Genomic DNA, 15,453 nt, shown 5'->3' on the forward strand with positions numbered 1-15,453 from the left:
AAACTGATCTTCCCCGAGGTCCGCTTCTACCAGTTTTTCCACTCGTCTGTAAAGAATTCGTGTTAGTATTTTGCAGCTGTGACTTATTTTCACATCTGTCAACACCTGCTTTCTTTGGGATTGGAATTATTAAATTCTTCTTGAAGTCTGAGGGTATTTCGCCTGTCTCATACATCTTGCTCACCAGATGGTAGAGTTTTGTCATGACTGGCTCTCCCATGGCCATCAGTAGTTCTAATGGAATGTTGTCTACGCCCGGGGCCTTGTTTCGACTCAGGTCTTTCAGTGCTCTGTCAAACTCTTCACGCAGTATCTTATCTCCCATTTCGTCTTCATCTACATCCTCTTCCATTTCCATAATATTGTCCTCAAGTACATAGCCCTTGTACAAACCCTCTATATAATCCTTCCACCTTTCTGCCTTCCCTTCTTTGCTTACAACTGGGTTGCCACCTGAGCTCTTGATATTCATACAAGTGGTTCTCTTCTCTCCAAAGGTCTCTTTAATTTTCCTGTAGGCAGTATCTATCTTACCTCTAGTGAGACAATCCTCTATATCCTTACATTTGTCCTCTAGCCATCCCTGCTTAGCCATTTTGCACTTCCTGTCGATCTCATTTTTGAGACGTTTGTATTCCTTTTTGCCAGCTTCATTTACTGCATTTTTATATTTTCTCCTTTCATCAATTAAATTCAATATTTCTTCTGTTACCCAAGGATTTCTATTAGCCCTCGCCTTTTTACCTACTTGATCGTCTGCTGCCTTCACTACTTCACCTCTCAGAGCTACCCATTCTTCTTCTACTGTATTTCTTTCCCCCATTCCTGTCAATTGTTCCCTTATGCTCTCCCTGAAACTCTCTACAACCTTTGGTTCTTTCAGTTTATCCAGGTCCCATCTCCTTAGATTCCCACCTTTTTGCAGTTTCTTCAGTTTCAATCTGCAGTTCATAACCAATAGATTGTGGTCAGAATCCACATATGCCCCTGGAAATGTCTTACAATTTAAAACCTGGTTCCTAAATCTCTGTCTTACCATTATATAACTTATCTGATACCTTTTAGTATCTCCAGGTTTCTTCCAGGTATACAACCTTCTTTTATGATTCTTGAACCAAGTGTTAGCTATGATTAAGTTATGCTCTGTGCAAAATTCTACAAGGCGGCTTCCTCTTTAATTTCTTCCCCCCAATTCATATTCACCTACTATGTTTCCTTCTCTCCCTTTTCCTACTGACGAATTTCAGTCACCCATGACTATTAAATTTTCGTCTCCCTTCACTACCTGAATAATTTCTTTGACCTCGTCATACATTTCATCTATTTCTTCATCATCTGCAGAGCTAGTTGGCATATAAACTTGTACTACTGTAGTAGGCATGGGCTTTGTGTCTGTCTTGGCCACAATAATGCGTTCACTATGCTGTTTGTAGTAGCTAACCCGCACTCCTATTTTTTTATTCATTATTAAACCTACTCCTGCAGTACCCCTATTTGATTTTGTACTTGTAGTACCATAATATAATTTTGTACATGTATTTAGTGGCATATGTGGATACTGTCTGCGAAATTTTTGTGAGTAGAGTTAGTAGCATATAAGTAATAAATTGACATCATATCTTCTGAACTATGTAAGTAGGTAGTTCTTGCCCCAACAGCGATTGTTGCCTGACAATAAAGGATATGTATACCAAGTTCGATTGAAATCAGTCTAGTTGTTTCGAGGAGATGTGAAACATACACTTTTACAATACGGATGTGTTTACAAGTCTACATATTTTAGCGTAGTGTTCGAAAAGTCTTAGGTCATTATGGGAAATTGTGGTAAGTTCCTATGGGACCAAATTGCTGAGGTCATCGGTCCCTAGGCTTACACACTACTTAACCTAGCTTAAACTAACTTACGCTAAGGACAACACACACACCCATGCCCGAGGGAGGACTCGAACCTCCGACGGGGGGAGCTGCGCGAACCGTGGCAAGGCGCCCCTGACTGTGAGGCTGCCCAGCCGGGCGTTTTAGGTCATAAGGCACAGCTTTTTATTTATTATGCACGCATAATTATGGCAGCAAAAGCTATTTTGATAATAGCCTGTTAATGTGAAGTGTATTTAATACTAACGTTGCATAAAGCTGGTGTATAGGTGTTATTAACAGATTCAATGAACAGTTGCTGTCGATTTTAGGTGTACTCCATGTGGACTAATTGTCGCCACCTGAATTAATGTCATCAGTATATAGTTATGCTAATTTAAATCGCCTTTTGTAATTGGACTGTGTGTTTTTATAATTTAAAGTATGTCTGTCTTTCTATAAGTGGAAAAGAAAAGCAAAAAAAAAAAAAATAACTATAATAAAAATAAAATAAAAATAAAATCTGAAGGCAACGTTCCCAATGAGTCGGCAAGAACTTATATCTTTGTGTAATTTTTTAACCAGTTGCTAGCTGACGCCCCTACTAGGTATAGATTTTAATACTGACGCTGAACCATGTTCCGCAAGTTCAAAGTTTCTGGTGTGTGAATTTTTTAAAAACATAGTTTTAACTTTAAAATTTTTGGAGTTTGATGTTGTATAACAAACGTCTGTCAAACTTTATATTCCTTTCATCTTAATTGCAGATATCTAATGATGGTAGGTGCCAGAAACAACACGTAAATAAAGACATGTTATTTTGCGATCTAGACGGTTTTAGTCACAAAAGATTCAAGATGATCGCGGATTCATATCGGAAATATATTTCCTTCATTAATACACTCGTGCAACAAATTCGTTTCAACAAACATTCCACGTGCTAACAGCGAAGCGAATTATTGCGTCGAAAGTGAAAGTCAATGAAAGACTCGAGTATGACGCTACTCGTTTGCAAGTGTCCTCAAGTTTTGATCTATATCCAACTTACAGGGAGGATACTATTTAGTGGACGCAAAACAAGAAATCATGAGCGCTCAATAAGAAAGAGACGTACCAGGGAAAAAGGGGTTGGAAGAGATCAGTAATGAACGCTGTTCACGACACTGGTCTAACTTATTCTTTTGTCGCACTCAGAAGGGTATAGCAACGCAGAAGAGACTCATTTTCATTACCATAACACACTAGATGTAAACAGTGTATAGTAGGTAATTTGGTCGATAAGTTGTCGACAAAGAAATTCTTCAGGTTTACCTATCAATTTACCGTGAATTCACGATTCAAGCAAGTGATGGCAGTTACCTCATTGCTTTCCATAAGTACGAAAGTAATATCGAGTATTTGGTTACATAATATCACTTCGTATTTAATGAAGCTTAATTTCCTTTGAAACTGCAGATAAGCATTAAATATAGGGTTTTGCGAGATGGACGTCTCTTAGCCGCGCATGCATACATCAGTCGCGTTGGATATACAGGGTGGTCCATTGATAGTAACCAGACCAAATATCTCACGAAATAAGTATCAAACGAAAAAACTACAAAGAACGAAACTCGTCTAGCTTGAAGGGGGAAACCAGATGGCGCTATGGTTGGCCCGCTAGATGGCGCTGCCATAGGTCAAATGGATATCAACTGTGTGTTTTTTTAAATAGGAACAACCATTTTTATTACATATTCGTGTAGCACGTAAAGAAATATGAATGTTTTAGGTGGACCACTTTATTCGCTTTGTGATAGATGGCGCTGTAATTGTCACAAACGTATAAGTACGTGGTATCACGTAACATTCCGCCAGTGCGGACGGTACTTTCTTCGTGATACATCACCCGTGTTAAAATGGAACGTTTACCACTTTCGGAAAAGGTCGATATCGTGTTGATGTATGGCTATTGTGATCAACATGACCAACGGGCGTGTGCCATGTATGCTGCTCGGTATCCTTCACGACATCATCCAAGTGTCCGGACCGTTCGCCGGATAGTTACGTTATTTAAGGAAACACGAAGTATTCAGCCACACGTGAAACGTCAGCCACGACCTGCTACAAATGATGATGCCCAAGTAGGTATTTTATCTGCTGTCGCGGCTAATCCGCAAATCAGTAGCAGACAAATTGCGCGAGAATCGAGTATCTCAAAAACGTCGGTGTTGAGAATGCTACATCAACATCGATTACACTCGTACCAAATTTCTATGCATCAGAAATTGCATAGCGACGACTTCGAACGTCGTGTTCAGTTCTTCCACTGGGCACAAGAGAAATTACGGGACGATGACAGATTTTTTGCACGCGTTCTATTTAGCGACGCAGCGTCATTCACCCACAGCGGTAACATAAACCGTTATAATATGCACTGTTTGGCAACGGAACATCCACGATGGCTGCGACAAGTGGAACGTCAGCGACCTTAGCGGGTTAATGTATGTTTGAAGGGTAATTGACCCCCATTTTATCGATGGCAATCTAAATGGTGCAATGTATGCTGATTTCCTACGTAACATTCTATCGATGTTACTACAAGATGACAGAATGGCGATGTACTTCCAACATAGCTCGCGTGCGGTTGAAGCGGTATTGAATAGCATATTTCATGACAGGTAGATTGGTCGGCGAAGCACCATACCATGGCCCGCACGTTCACCGGATCTGACGTCCCCGGATTTCTTTCTGTGGGGAAAGTTGAAGGATATTTGCTATCGTGATCCTCCAACAACGCCTAACAACATGCGTCAGCGCAGTGTCATTGCATGTGCGAACGTTACGGAAGGCGAACTACTCGCTGTTGAGAGGAATGTCGTTACACGTATTTCCAAATGCAATGAGTTTGATGGACATCATTTGGAGCATTTATTGCATTAATGTGGTATTTACAGATAATCAAGCTGTAACAGCATGCGTTCTCAGAAATGATAAGTTCACAATGATACATGTATCACATTGGAACAACCGTAATAAAATGTTCAAAAGTACCTACGTTTTGTATTCTTATTTAAAAAACCTACATGTTACCAACTGTTCGTCTAAAATTGTGAGCCATATGTTTGTGACTATTACAGCGCCATCTATCACAAATCGAATAAAGTGGTCCACCTAAAACATATTTCTTTACGTACTACACGAATATGTAATAAAAAATGGTTGTTCCTATTTAAAAAAAAACACAGTTGATATCCGTTTGAGCTATGGCAGCGCCATCTAGCGGCCCAACCTTAGCTTCATCTGGTTTTGCTCTTTCAAGCTAGACAAGTTTCGTTGTTTGTAGTTTTTTCGTTGGACGCTTTGAAATCTCCTCCCCCCTCCCTCATCGCCGCGTCTCTGTATTAATGGCGGAGCTAAGATGGATTCTGTTTGATGAAACTATTGCCGTGTTAAAGTAGGATACAGTTTTTCTATGTACTCGTTGCCACCACTTAAAGGTTATTAGCCATTCATTGTATGTGCAAGGTCCGCCCCCGGTAGCTGAGTGGTCAGCGTGACAGACTGTCAATCCAAAGGGCCCGGGTTCGATTCCCGGCTGGGTCGGAGATTTTCTCCGGTCAGGGATTGGGTGTTGTGTTGTCCCAATCATCATCATTTCATCCTCATCGACGTGCAAGTCGCCGAAGTGACATCAAATCGAAAGACTTGCACCAGGCTAACGGTCTACCCGACGGGAGGCCCTCGTCACACGACATTTCATTTCATTTTTTGTATGTGCAAGATGGGCAGACAAATTAAAACGAACACCAGCCAGAGTGGGACCATGGAATGGTTCCATTCAAATGAAATCACTACACGCGTTAAGACGTTTATTTTGTTTCTGGAACAGGATATTTGCGAAACCCAGCGAAAACACTCAGCCTTCCACTCATCACTTCGGTTAGATTCGACAATAGACATTTTCATTAAGTGGCATGTTGGCTAAGAATATATTCTGGCGGTCTACAGAGCAATAAAGAGGAAGTAAATTGTTTCTGATTTCAGAACTCTGCGCGGATAGAATTGACGAATTGCTGTTAAATATTATTTCATTATGAGAACACGATAAGGCACTTCCTTAACAAAATCTGCAGCCAAAATATCCGTATCGCTGTTTTGATGCTGAAGACATTTTTGAAATTTTGAAATCTCCTCCCCCCTCCCTCACCGCCGCACCTCTGTATTAATGGCGGCGCTAAGATGGATTCTGTTTGATGAAACTATTGCCGTGTTAAAGTAGGATACAGTTTTCCTGTGTACTCGTTGCCTCCACTTCAAGGTTATTTGCTATTCATTGTATGTGCAAGATGGGCAGACAAATTAAAACGAACACCAGCCAGAGTGGGATCATGGAATGGTTCCATTCAAATGAAATCACTACACGCGTTAAGACGTTTATCTAACAGGGAGAGGAGACCGACAATTCCGGTTTTGTAGAACGTGCTTGGGCTCTGACGGAACCACGACCGCAGCCACTCATGCACTTCCTCGTCCGACTGAAACCAACGTCCACATACTTCTTCAGCTCGCCAATGATACGAAAATCACAGGTGAATGATCCGGGCTATACGGAGCCATGTTACAGTGTACCCCAAGATTCGGGACGGGTATTATCGTGCTACAGGATGATTCCTCCAGACAGCATTCCGATAGCCCGGGTGCAAAAAGCAAAGCCAACAGAGGAAACATCCCACATCCCTTTCGCCAAAGAAATTCAATGCTGTTGACACAGTTCCGGTACGGTCGTGATGGCCTTCTTCTTCGACTGCAGGGGCCCTCTACTCGTCGAGTGTCTCGAGCGGGGCACCACAATCAACGGGCAGCACCATGAAGACACTTTGCAGAAACTGCGACATGCCATAAAGTCAAAATGCTCAGGAACGCTGTGGGACGGAATCATCCTGTTGAACGATAAAGCCCATCCCCATACTGTCAATCAGACGAAGGCTAGCGGTTTGGTTGGGAAACACTGCAACATATCTCGTGGAGCCCAGATGTTTCATTCTGCGGTTTTCAAATCTTTGGCTACCTGAAGAAAGACATGCATGCACGTCGCTTTTAGCCGCACAAGGGAGTGCAAGAGTTAATGCAGTCTTCTACGAAACAGGGATTGATCGTCTCATCCGCCAGTGGGATGAATGTCTTAACGAGTGCGGTGATTACTTTTTACTGGAGCCATTCCTGTTGTGGTGGGTGTGCCGTTTTCATTTCACTGGTCCTCACACTTCGGCTGTATACTTAACTAACTTTGTCTTCTGCTTTACGGTAGGTCTTAAGTCATGGGGGAAGCCTCGTCAGAGAGGTCCACCGCATAGGGAAGTGATTCCAGTTGTGGTTTCTCGTTTCCTTCCACTGATGACGATGAAATGATAATGAGAACAACACGACACCCAATCCCTGAGTGGAGAAAATATCCGATCCAGCCTGGAATCGAACCCTGGCCCCTGGCGTGACAGACCGACCCGCTGATCACTCAGCTATCCAGGCGGAATTCGACTGTATATGAGTGGTAAAAATAATGTAGTTCTTTGTTATGTTGTGGTCGCCCACTTGTTTTCTGTTTTTGTCATCTCCTACTGGGTTCTCGTTTCAGTAGAAGCAGAGGCGAGTTGAAGAACTATCACGAGCTCCACTGCGACACTGTATGGAAAGAGCGCTACGGAATAGTGTACGAAAACGTGAAACTGGCAAGCAGACCAAAAGAACCAAAGATGGTTAGGGAGCACTTTATAAAGGAAATAAGGTTGGGGTTTACATCCCATCGACAATAAGTTCATTGGAGGGGCAGCACAAGCTGGGATTTGGGCAGTGTTATAAAGAAAAGTGATTGCGTCCTTTTCAGGGGAACCGTCCCGTACTTGCCTTAAGCAATTTAGGGAAAACACGGAAAATGTGGATCGGTATTGTTGGATGAGGTTTGAGCCACGGCCCTCCCAAATGCACATCGAGTGTCTTTTCCGAAGGATGTCAAGAAAATTATCGTTTAATGGCCCGTCTACAACGGGATCATTAAACATGCAGCATCAACTCGGACAAGACAAAGAAGGGGTAAGGAAACCCCGGTACGCTTTTTAAATAAATCTTTCTGGCACTTGCTTTAGAGAAACTACGGAAAAACCCAAATGTGAAGAGCCAGCTGTCAATTTGACTCGCAGTCATCTTCAACGTAAATACAGCGCTTCATTTACTGCCTTCCGCTTCTGTTAGAATCTCAGTAGCTCACGGGTAGTGACATGTCAACTCCTGTGTTGTGCTTGATGCAACTTGTGGTAACCTTTAAGCCAAAGAACCCATTCGCCTCCATGCTCGTACAAACACACACACACACACACACACAACTCAATGAGAAATTGTGGGAAAACGTCTTATTTGTCAGTTGCATTCCGCACGGCGCAAAGGACACATTCTCAGATTTTCACTCTGCAGCGGAGTGTGCGCTGATGTGAAACGTCCTGGCTAAACCATATCTCTGCAGTATCCTTTCTTCTAAGAGTGCTAGTTGTGCTAGGTTCGCAGAAGAGCTTCTGTGAAGTTTTGAAGGTAGGAGACGAGGTATGGGCAGAACTGAAGCCGTGAGGAGGGCTCGTGAGTCGTGCTTGGGTAGCTCAGTACAGCCCGGCTCTCGCAGCCGAGCGAAGCAGACGTGCAGTGTGTTGCTTTCCGCCAGCAGCGCGGGCCCGCACGACTTGTTTACTTCCTTCGACCGACACTACGTGACGCCGTAGCGCTACAAGATCATGGCAAACCAATACAGAAGATCAGCCTTGAAATTCTCCTTTCGGAACGACTTTACCAGACCAAAGGCTCCCGAAGTCGAACGCTTTTTAAAAGAGGAAGCCAAGATCCGGCTGCCGACACTGTCGACATCCACTTTTCGAACGTCAGTAGCACGGTTTATGTAAAACTCATAAACGACGATATATGCGCAAAGGTGCTTCGTGAGATGAAACAAGAACTCTGTTTCTGCCACGCAGACGCCAATGTTGGCAACGCCGAGGGCGGCCATGTCGCAGTGGGACTGCAGACTATCCGCATATTCGTAATACCATTTGAACTCCCTGCGGCAGACGTTGGGGCTGCGCTCCACCCCTACGGCACGGTACACCAACACGTGGCTGAAAAACGGACCCTGTTTAAGACGTATCCAGTGCTCAATGGAGTACGCCAAGTGCGCACTGACCTCCAATGACATGTACCGTCCTACCTACAAAATGGTTCAAAAGGCTATGAGCACTATGGGACTTAACTTCTGAGGTCATCAGTCCCCTAGAACTTAGAACTACTTAAACCTAACTAACCTAAGGACATCACACTCATCCATGCCCGAGGCAGGATTCGAACCTGCGACCGTAGCGGTCGCGCGGTTCCAGACTGTAGCGCCTTGAACCACTCGGCCACTCCGACCGACCCTACCTACAGATAGGATGGTGCCGGGCCATGGTTAATTATGACGGCCAGCCGAAAACGTCTTCCGGATCCGGTAAGGAAGGTCACCTTCGATCCGAGTGCCTCCAGCGTCGGATCACAAGACTCCCACCGACGGACATTGCTCCTACACCGACAAAGACTTTTCCCCCGTGAATTACGCGGCGGCGCTCCCAACGTTCTCAACAAAACAGACACAGCCGACCGATTTAGCGGTACAGGAATCACCTTCCACGGACAGAAACCTGGATGATCAACCGGCCTGGCCAGTGGTGGAAAACAGTACAATGACGCTGGAGCTACCGAACACGACAGACAGCAAGTTGGCAATTGATTCACTTATCGTACCTACCGAAGCATTTGTCCCGGCGAGGCGTGAGTCAGTGCCGTCTTCTGACAATGAAGGCCACTTAGGGAAACAGCGATCATCGAAATTCCCAAAGCGCCGTCGTAGGACCGTGTGGGGACACGTGTCGGAACACTGTGGTTCCCATTCGGCCGGGGGAAGAACAACTGACCACTCTAGAAGCCAAGCGCGAGGCTGAGGCCGTTTCCACTGACTCCAACCCTGCAGAACAGACGGAGAAACATGCAGCGTTCGACTCCCACCCCCTTGAAATAAACAGCGAGCAGCAGGGAGGTATCATTGGAGGCAGCGATGTCGCTCGGTCCCTTGCTATTAAACATTCCGAGCCTATGGCACATGAACAGACATCCGCGCCCGCTTCGTTGGGCCAAGGACGTCGAGACACAAGATCCCGATCCGGAGCCAGCTGAGGCGCCGCCAGATCATGCAGCATCAGCACAAGAAGTACCGCGTTCCGGGGGAGGGGGGGGGGGGGGTGACATTACTTCCGAAAGTTCGCTTCTCTCCAACATCGACATGGATAACCTCGCCCAAACCAACGCGTCGCCAGGCTTACCGCCTGACGACAGTGAATAGCAACATGATAAGTTCTCCTGTCAAGATCCAACTTCTGAAAAGAAACAATACGAAAACACTGGAGTTGACTTTGCTTTCCTGCAAGAAGTGAAGACGACCGCTCTCCCGAACTTTTATGGTTACGCAACATATGTGACGCCCGGTGGCCCTGCAGACACCGGAGTGGCAATATTAGTGCGCGATGGTATTGAAGTTACTGACGCCACGTATCTTCCCTATGCTCGAGGAGTAGCACTTACGACGCTCAATACCCGATTCAGTAATGTTTACGTGCCGTCGGGTACCATCAGACGTCTACTCCACGGATGTCGCCCCCCTTTTCCTCGAACCATACGAAAACAGCGTTCGCCGGCGATTTTAATTGCGTACTTCACCCCAAGGACCAAATCCCACACTACATGCCCTTTCCGGAACTGGGTGCGGTGATCCAAGAACTTCACTTGTGCGACACGTGGGAAAAAATCCACGGTAATCGCTCTGGCCACACTCATCTTACCAGTCATTCGGTCAGCCGGCTAGATCGCATATGTGTGTCGGAATGCCTCACACGAGGAGTGGTGGCCGCCGAACTACGGCCTCAGGCCTTTCCTGATCATAGTGCCTATGTCTTGACTATACATCTCCTCCCCCAACAAGTCTGGCGCAGCAATGACTTTTGGAAGCAAAATACAACTCACTCCAGGACCTGGATTGCCGTCGGCAAGTTGAAGCCACATGGACTGACTGTGAACGCCGTCACTCCCGATACACCTCGACTCTGGCTCCTCTGCGGCAAACCGGCGATTCGCAGGATACTTTTATACAGTTTGGCAAAGATGTGGCTGCGTGGCATCGGCAGACCCTAGATTTCTATTAAGAGGCACTCTGAGACCTCGATACCTTACCCTCTTCACAGGGGAGACAACACGACCATCGCAGAATCAAGGCTCACATACTATCATTGACGAAGCGCCGACTAGAAGGTGCCGTAGTCCGTTCACGACGACACGATCGAACGGAGGCAGAGGAACCCACTATGCACCACGTTGTGGCGGATCAGCGCCGACGTCGCCAACACTTAATCACACAACTCAGGACACAAGACGGTCGCTCCTGTACGACCCAAGCAACCATAGTAAAGGCGGTGGAGGATGATTTTCGTCATATTTACCAGGAAACAACCGTAGATGACAAGGCCACTACAGAAGTGTTACAGCAGATAACATGTAGTATCGATGAGGCTACAGTGAACGCACTAACGGAGGAAGTCTCATACGAAGAAGTCGAAGACGCCCTGGACAAAGGTGTGGCCAATAAGTCTCCTGGGCCGTCATGATGCCTCGCTGGGTTATAATCTTTTGCGAAGTTATGTTCCCAGACTGTGTTGTGCCGCCAACGTTTGTAGAAGGACTTCTCATACCGGTGGAGGGCGGTCAGTTAACGACTGTCGGCCACTCACAATGCTAAACGCCAACTACAAGATTTTCGCCAGATTTATTAAGACGAGTTTGCCGATGATTCTCGCCCCAGAAAAGACGTCACAGGGGGGAGAAGCCAACATACACATGGCCACCGGTGACTGCAGGGACTTAATGCCGATAGCCTCTGCGTGCGGCGATCGTCTCCATCGATTTTGATCGCGCCTTTGATAGAGTGCTCCATAACTACATTCTACGAGTGATGGACTGTATGGGATTTTCCCCGGCCCTCATTGACACCCTCCGGCGTATTTGGACCGCAGTCAACTCACACGTCCAGGTCAATGGAACGACGGTAGGACAAGTTTCCATCAAGAGGTCTCTACGACAAGGTAGTCCACTTCCTACCTACCTTTATGAAATCGCACTCGAGCCTTAACCACAGGCTATCAAGCATCACGCTGCGGGACGTCACCTTTCGCTATAGGGCATACGGTGACGACCTGCTACCGCTGGTTCGTTCCAATGATGAAGTTCAAAGCGTAGTAACCTGGATCGAGCGATACGGACAGGCCGCAACAAGTCAGCGGCGTTGAATATTGGACGTGGTCTCGGGCCAAAATGAGTTTCATAAATTTCATTATGTTATTTCAATTCAATATATGAAGGCTTTGCCACATGAAGTAGAGTTTGTGAGCATTTTGGAACAACAGTAGCGACCAGGCCAAGGAAATTCCTACAGTTTCGTGACAATATAATTGAAATACAACAGGCATTATTCGATAGTCAAAATAATATCATTAACGATATTTATGCCCATAATGCAGAACACATTTTATCACAATCAATGTTAAATCCAGTTATTCAGCACCAAAAAATTACGACTACGCCATAATAAATGACGGTATACCCTGAGGTGACAATGGTCATGGCATAGCGATATGCACAAATTAGATGAGGAAATTGGATAATGTTCCTTATTTCGTTCGTCTCAGCTGCATTGATATAAAATTCAACTGAAATGGTTTCGGGCTGACACGTTCATTCTCAAACCACACACCTTGCTATTAACCGTAATTATTCTTACAATATGATGCTTAAAGGTGTAGCAAAGTATACTGTGGGCAACAAATAACCTCACTGATCTCAGCCTAAGTGTCCGTTGTCACTGACTGAACACAATCAAACTCAGCTGCAAGTAAGTCTGAGAAGGCCGCGCGCAGAATCGCAGTTTGGGGGCGTTTTGGTGCTCAGTTCCTATTTGAGCTACGAACATGGGGTAAAAGTTATTGGTTTAGCCCCGGCTAGCGGCAGTTTATATAGTTATTCGAATATCCGTCTTACTGTAGCTTTGATACAGTGTATTAAAGAAGGTTTGAACGAAGACCTGGAGTTGGTGCCCAGTCAGATCGTACTAATCGATTAATTCCTTTTGCAATTCCGCTGACATTAATGTCCCATTAATGGCACCATTCGTATTCGCACCGTTCGGATTTTACGCGTAAAACCACTCTCGTTCGGATTTTACGTGCAGAAACAGTTATCCTTAAATAACTCCGTACTGGAGCGAGACTGACTGACGAAAGTCGGTCCATTGGTTTATCGCACCTTGGTCTAAGATAAATTTTAAGCGTTTGAAAAATCTTTCTTTGTTTGGATTTTATGTGCAAAATATGTATTTTTCTGGGAGGTTTTGGAAGTACACTACTTCTATACTTTAAACTCGTACGAATCAGTTCAAAATTTGCATGAAGATAGATAAATGGATAAAGTCAAAACGAATTTTTTATCCAATAATTGTTAACTGTTGTCGAGATACCATGGTTTAATGTAGAGTTAAGTATAGCACGCAAAATTCTTTTTAAGTGAACTGAATGCGCGGAGACGTTTTAAAGTGAATCAAATAAATAAAAAATGTATTCTTACGATGAAATTGGAAACTCAATTTCAAAAATCAAGCTTCATTCTGGTTCTGCGTGAGTAAAACAGGCTTTCGCGAGGTTTCACGCACGCCACTTCTGTGTTTCAAACTCGTGCGAATCGGTTCAAATTTTACAAGAAGGTAGACAAATGCATGTAATTAATGGTCGTGCCACACCGCCGGCTGACAATCTTAAAGATTGTTAAGTTACATCTCCTTGAGAGTCGACCGTAACTCCCAGTCAAATATTAATGCAAATCTGATTATATCTGCGATCTCAGAAAAATGAGAGTCAGTAAATGATACGACAATATTTCAATATTTTTAAAGCTATAGAAATAATTTTTAATCACTTCATGTCATTTCAACAAACGATGATAGTATTGTACTATAGTTATCATCTCTGAAAGCCATTTATTTGCGTCTATCGTATTTCTTGATTAATTATGTCTTTTATATATCTTTATATTCTACAAATGTTATCAGAATATCGTATTCTCCATATTTAGACAGCAGAGGAATACAACATCAGAACCTCATACTTTGTCATACTTGTGTATTTATTTATCGAACGCTTTACAATTTTACCAGTAACTTTATTCAAAGGTTCACTGCAAGTGCTATTTAAAAGTGGTCAGTCGCATGTGTTACCGGACACCACAACCGACCAGAGAACCGTAAGACATTAAATAATTGTTTAAACGATACATAAGGACAAACTGTCGTCATATATCGTGAGCGAACTTGCTCAAGAATACTGGATTATTTATTTATGGACTGGCCTTTACTTATAATTAGTATAAATTATCTGAGTGCGACAGAATGTTTACACCATTTCTTTACTAAAATATTGTTGTAACATATTACTTTAGTCCTGAAAGTGGTCAAGATGAGTCAAATCATGACTATAGCACATAAGAACGATGTATTTTTGGCGGGGACGGCCTTCAGTCAATGGAAAAGCAGACAGAGGAGGAACACTACGGGAGTCAAGTGGAGACTATGCCTTTTCGAATGAAGAGCTCAAGGGAGCGATTCTGAACACTATGTCGAGTTCTTGAATAAGGCACACCTGCCTGAAGTAAAGTGCGTGTTTTGGTCATGCAGGAGATTGATTCTGGGTGGTAAACAGTGTTAACATACTTTAACTTCTGAAGGGACTATATGTTGCAAGAAATCTGTGTGTGCTCCAGAGTAGGACTGCAACTTTTGCTGCTTGATTTACGGAACTGAGAACAGACAGCGTATGAGCTACTATTCTTTGTATCGCGTGTGTTATTTGTGAATCATCATGCTGACCTCTGAATAGTTTTGAGCATGTTAATGCTCGTAATTGAGATTACGAAATGGACTTAGTTTTCGTGTATCTTTGATGATTATTTAATTTGAGGATTTTGCTACCATTCTCGTAATGCTCTTAGAGTAACTTTACTATCGTAGGACCACTTCTCGTTTTCTGAGATGTCCTTTCTAAAATACGCATTACTCGCTTTAATTCTTTGATGTCTACGCCAATTACAGACGTTAAAATAGAAGCCTTGTTATTAAATCATTCGTTTATTTTTTGTTTTTTATTTCTGTGTATTCTATTAACTCTCAGTTCTAGCCAATGCATCCACTATTAGGCTGCACGGTCAAAGCTGCAGGTTATTATTTGCAGCTAATTAACTGTGGGGCGTGAAAGCAGACGTGCGTGGCTCGACCGTATGACTACATCAACCTATTCTTTTCAAACAGACCCGTGCATAGCCCAAGTATCTAAGGTATGAGCAATATCAGGCAAAGTCACAACTAGTTTTCTCATGTTGAATGCTGCTACAAAGAGCAACTACTCAGTAGCAATAAGAGATACCGTAGCAAGGTAAACATATTATTGCATGAAGATGCAGCTATCT

Source organism: Schistocerca piceifrons, chromosome 2 (assembly GCF_021461385.2).
Source record: "Schistocerca piceifrons isolate TAMUIC-IGC-003096 chromosome 2, iqSchPice1.1, whole genome shotgun sequence".
Taxonomy (NCBI): Eukaryota; Metazoa; Arthropoda; class Insecta; order Orthoptera; family Acrididae; genus Schistocerca; species Schistocerca piceifrons.